We start from the raw sequence: 6,000 nt of genomic DNA, 5'->3' as shown, positions 1-6,000 counted from the left end.
TTTTTTCTTTTTTTGAGGGGAGGGATTCAAGACAAGGTCTTACTATATAGCCCTGGCTGTCCTGGAACTCACTCTGTAGACCAGGGTGGCCTTGAACTCACAGAGACCCACCTGCCTTCCCCTCCTGAGTGCTGGGATTAAAGGCATGCGCCACCACCTGGCCACATGTGAAGGTTTTTAACTGTGTGACTTATTTGAACCAGTTTTAGCAGGCTCCTCAACCTAAAGCCTCAACATCCACTGGAGGGAACGGACTTCCTGGGGAATAGTGGTCACAGCTGGCCACAGGCTGAAGCCAAGTTTGAGAGGCCAGACTCCTAGCGCTGCTCACGAAAGCCTCCCCCTCCTTCTTTCTCACTCTTCCCTCTCTTCCATTGTTTGTTTATTTTCTGCCCTTCTTCCTCCTCCCCCTGCCCCCTTTTCTGTTTCTGAGACAGGCCAAGCATAAGTACAGCTAACAACCAGGAAAGAATCTAGAAAAACCAAAGGGACAATATGTTAGTGTCCACCCAGCAGGAGGTGGCAGCGTATTGCTTAGGTAACACAGACAGCAATAGAATACAAAACAGACAGCGTGGCCCACCCAGGCCGACTTTGTCAGTTCCAGTGACTTATTCTGTTTCTACTAAGCAATGTTCAGAATGAGCCTCTGGCTCTTTCAGGAGGCTTTCCACCCAAGCATTCTTTTTTCTCTGAAATCCAGTTGCTATCTGTCACACAGTTGCCCCGCCCCCTTCTCATCATCATTTGATTCCAAATTCATTCATATTCTCTCTCTCTTTCCTTTCTTTTTCTCTCTAAATGGAGACTGTGTTTTCCAAGTAGAAGCAGAAGAGGGAATTGCTACTTCTACCTAAAATACACCAAATGAAGAGGCTGATAAAACGCACCCTGTTGTGTCTGGCAGGGCAGTATCCGGTGATTAAACGTGATTGATGGTGATGTCTCACAGGGCTGAAAGCAGGAAGCCTCTCTGGAGATAAGAGAGAAAGTGAAAAGCAAGCAATTTTGTGAACAAGAATGCTCTAGAAGGCTTGTGTATAGCCCAGCTGGTGGATTCTTAACACATGCTGAAGCTTGCCGTCTCTGCGTCTTTCTATTTTATCCAGAGGACGAGGCATGGTTCTCCCTGCTGTGGGGAAGGGTTGGGGGCACGCTCAGTGGATAAAGTTCTACTTTATGTCTAGTTTGCTTTCCCCTTGAAGTGATAAACACCATGACCGAAACCGATTTGATGAGGAAAGGCTTTATTTCCATTTACACTTCCAGGTCATGGGGCATCACCGAGGGCAGTCAGGCAGGAACTGAAGCAGAAACTAGGAAGAGCGCTGCTTAATGGCTCTGGCAGCTTCTTCTCTAGTTCCGGACCATCTGCCCAGGGGTGACCCTCCTACATCAATCACAATCATAGCAATCCCCCCAGATATGGCTGCAAGCCAGTCTGCTTTGGGCAGTCCCTCAGTGAGACTCTTCTTCCTTGGTGACTCTGAGTTGTGTCAAGTTGATGATAAAAACTAACCAGGAGCCAGGCGGTGGTGGCGCATGCCTTTAGTCCCAGCATTCAGGAGTCAGAGCCAGGCAGATCTCTGTAAGTTCGAGACCAGCCCGGTCTACAGAATAAGATCCAGGACAGACACAAAAAGTACACAGAGAAACCCTGTCTCAAAAAACCAAAAACTAAACCAAACCAAAACAACAACAACAAAAAACACCCCAAAAATAACCAGGAGGCAGAGGCAGGTGAATCTCTGTGAGTTCCAGGCTAGCCTGGTCTACATAGTGAGGTCCATGATATCCAAGGCTACATAGTGAGACCCTGCCTCAAAAACAAAACAAAAACCTAATTAGACACTGTGCAAGTATGAGGACCAGAGTTCGGATCCCTTGGAGCCACATAAATAAAGGGTGAGCCACCTGGTTAACCTGTGATCCCAGTGCTCAGGAGGTGAAACACAGGATTCCTGGGAAAAGCTGGCTAGACGGACTCTGAATCTTCAAGTTCCAGGTTCAGGGAGAGACTCTGCCTCAGTAAATAAAGTGGAGAGCTATGAGGAAGGCACTGGGCATCAGTCTCTTGCCTTCACACATATGTGCACACATGGGTATGTCTACCCATGGGCATTCATACTTATTCAAACACAGGGAGAGAGAGAGAGAGAGAGAGAGAGAGAGAGAGAGAGAGAGAGAGAGAGAGAGAGAGAGAGAGAGAGAAGAAGAAGAAGAAGAAGAAGAAGAAGAAGAAGAAGAAGAAGAGGAGGAGGAGGAGGAGGAGGAGGAGGAGGAGGAGGAGGAGGAGGAAGAAGAAGAAGAAAAAAGAAGAAAGAAGAAGGGGAGGAGGAGGAGGAGAAGAAGAGGAAGAGGAGGGAGAAGAAAAGGAAGAAGAAGCCTGGCTTAACAGTTTTTAACCAGGGAGAAAACTAGAATGGGGGTGGCCATATGCGTATTGTGAGAAATAGGTCAGTGGAGAAAAAGAAAGGAATAGACTCAGTTCAGCTGCAGAACAGTGAAAGCAAACCCTCACTGATCTAAGAGACCAGCGTGTTTCCTGCAGCCTGAGCCTGTTTTATCCATGATTTTTTTTTGTGTGTGTATGTGGAGCACAGTTTCTTTATGTATGGCCACGTCTTTCCCAAGGATTATGACATGCATGTTCAGGAAACCTCTTAAGTATCTATGTGCTTATTGTCTGTTCTTTTCATGTAAAATTTACATAGTATAAATTTACTATTTTACCCATTAGAAACTTCATTATTATTGTACATGTACATGATATGGAGGTGGGGTGCATCACTGGCATGCACGTAGAGGTCAGAGTCAGTTGTCTCCTATCTTTACGTGGGTTCCGGGACTTGAACTTAGGACTGTAGGCTTTGGAAGCACATGCCTTTCCATGCTGAGCTTTCTCACCAGCCTTCAGCACTATACTTCATTGATTTCACAACTATAGCCTAAGACAGCCTAAAATGATCTTCTTCTGCCTCCTCCATCTTCCAAGTGTTCGCATTTCACTTGTGTGCCATCGTGCCCAGCTCTCAGCTCTATTTGTTAAGGGAACTGTGTGTGTGTGTGTGTGTGTGTGTGTGTGTGTGTGTGTGTGTGTGTGTTGGGAGGGGTGTGTGTGTGTGTGCACACACTGGGGCCAGAGGACAACTGTGGATATGGTTTCTTGGGCACTACCCACCTTGGTTTTTGAGACAGAGTCTCTCACTGGGACTTGGGGCTCACTGACTGGGCTAGGCTTGCTGGCCAGGGAGCCCCAGGGCTCCTCCTGTCTCTGCCTACTTGGCACTGGGATCCAAGTGTGTACCACTGTGCCTGGCTTTTTATGTGCCTGTTGAGGATGAAATTCAGACCCACATGTCCACACAGCAAGCACTTTACCAATGGTACCATCTCTCCAGCCACAGAAATTATTGCTTCCCCGTCTAATTGCCTTGTTGTCTTGGTTGGCAATCAACTGAACATGTCTGAGTCTAATCCTGGGATTTTTAACACTTCCATTGATCATTATGTAACTTTGCTTATAGATTTGGTGGACATGAGATCATTAATACTCTGTACTCTCCTCTCTAGCGATTCCAAAAGGCCCCAAGTTGCTCTGCGGCTAGGGCTTATTGTTGGTTTATACCTTTCTGCTTGGCTGAATCCCTACGCCCCAGCCCTCTTCCTCGCCACATGAGGTCACACCGAAACTTCTGTGGGTGTGAAACTGCAGGCTGGGCCTGGAAGGAGTTGTGCAACAATGTGTTGGCCAGTTCCTGATAGTGATTACCGTGTGGGTCATTGAGATGCCCAAATATCAGGCTGTTTTCTGTTGTTCTGCTGACCGATACCTAGTGGACTGTGAGTGACACAGCCCTGAATTCAGAGCACTTACAGAGAGAGAGGTTGGGGTGTCTGCTCGTCAGCCTTCGTGGTCCTGGTTCAGCCACAGACTTTGTGAATAAACTGACCGAAGATGTGGGGTTCGGAAGGGGAGGGACCAGCACTGGACTCTGACTGGGCTGAATGTTGGCTCTCATTTCAGTGTGGATCATTTGTTCTCTCTACAATACAGTTTTCTCCTGTGCAAAATGGGGTAAGAATTGGTTCTTCTTTCAAGTGATTTTCGACATGGAATGAGATAATAGATACAGTAGCAGTCTCAGAAAACACAGGTCCTTATTATGATTATAGTGATCATCATTGTTACTGTTATTTGAAATTTGAGACAAGGTCTCACTATGACTGGCCTGGAACTTAATACATAGACTAGACTGGCCTCAATTCACAGAGATCCACCTGCCTCTGCTTCCTAAGTGATGGGATTAAAGGTGGGTATACCACCTCTCCCATCCTATCATCATCATCATCATCGTCATCATCATCATTGTCGTCGTCGTCGTCGTCGTCGTCGTCGTCGTCATCATCATCATCATCATCTCATCATCATTATCATCATCATTATTATTATTATTTTGGTTTTTTGAGACAGGGTTTCTCTGTGTAGCTTTGGAGCTTGTCCTGGAACTCGCTCTGTAGCCCAGGCTGGCCTTGAACTCACAGAGATCAGCCTGCCTCTGCCTCCTGAGTGCTGGGATTAAAGATGTGTGCCACCACTGCCCGACTCTATTATTATTTTTGAGACAGGGTCTGGTTGTGTAGCCCAGGCTGGCCTTAATACAAAATCTCCCTGCCTCGATCTCTCCAGTGCTGGAGTTACAGGCATACACCATCACACCTGGCTGTGTGTGTATTCGTATGTGTCTGTATCTGTTGTGCTCGTGTGTGCTGAATTCTCATTTGCTTTTTGTCTCTGTGTGTATGCTGTGTGCATCTGTGATTTAAATAAAAAACTTATTACTTTCGTTCATTCATGTAGCATGGAAAGTATATATGCCACACTGTGTGTAGGTCAGAGCACAATTTTTGAGATTCAGTTCTCTCCTTCCACCATGTGGGTCCTGGGGGTCTTGGTGACAGGCATCTTTACCCACCGAGTCATCTCAACAGCCCTGTGTGCTTTTTCTGTTTCTCTTATATATGTGTGTTGGGGTCCTGTGTGTCCTATGGTCTGTGTTAGTTATTTTTCTCATTGTTGTGGCAAAATATCTGATGGAAGCAACTTAAGAATGGAGGGAAGGTTTATTGTGGGCTCCTGTTTGGAGGATTTGGTCCGCTACGGCAGGAAGCATGGAGCAGAGCATGAGCAGCCATATTGTAGCCACAATTGGGAAGCAGCAGAGTGAGACCACGCTGGTGCTCAGCTCACTCCTCATTTATTTGGTCTGGGACATGAGCTCTTGGGGTGGTGCTGGCCACATTCAAGGTGGGTCTTCCCTCTTTAGTTAAATTGCTTGGAATACCCTCACAAACACACCTAAAGGTGTGTCTCCTAGGTGATTCTAAATCCCATTGACCATGAAGATGGCCAACCACACTGGATGGAAATATGACCGTGTCTTGGGTATCTGTTACATGCATTCATGTCATATCTGTCATGTTTTGAACCAGGATATCAGATGTGTGTGTGTGCCTGTTGGATGAATATGTTTTGGTTTTAGTTCTGTGTGTACTGGTATGTTGGATCTGTGTGTCTGTCCACTTTATGGGCATGTGTTACACATGACATTGAAGTGCACGTTTGAGTGTGCACGTTCATTGGTGCAGTGCAAGTTGGGTTGCAGAAAGGTGGGCTTGGGGACTGGAGAGCAGAGCCTTGGGTGGTCTGAAGACCGGGCCCCTCAGCCTCAGCTCACGAGGAAACCACAGGCTCAGGAGGTGTTACCTTCTCAGCTTTACCACTTTTGCTGGGCTCCTCTGGGGCGAGTCAGACAGTGGTGCCAGGGACGGGCTTATCCAACGATGGCTTGGTAGAGGTGAAGGCTGGGAAGGACCGGAGGCAGCACCATCTAGCAACCTTCTCCTGGTAGAGCAGGGTCCCAGTGCGTGTTACACTGGCATATCTTAGGCACCAGGCTGGGTGAGGTGCTTGCCCGGAGTCAAACCAGGCCCCTGACT

The sequence above is a fragment of the Peromyscus eremicus genome, chromosome 8a (assembly GCF_949786415.1).
Source record: "Peromyscus eremicus chromosome 8a, PerEre_H2_v1, whole genome shotgun sequence".
Lineage (NCBI taxonomy): Eukaryota > Metazoa > Chordata > Mammalia > Rodentia > Cricetidae > Peromyscus > Peromyscus eremicus.
Note: the sequence above shows the minus strand (reverse complement) of the source record.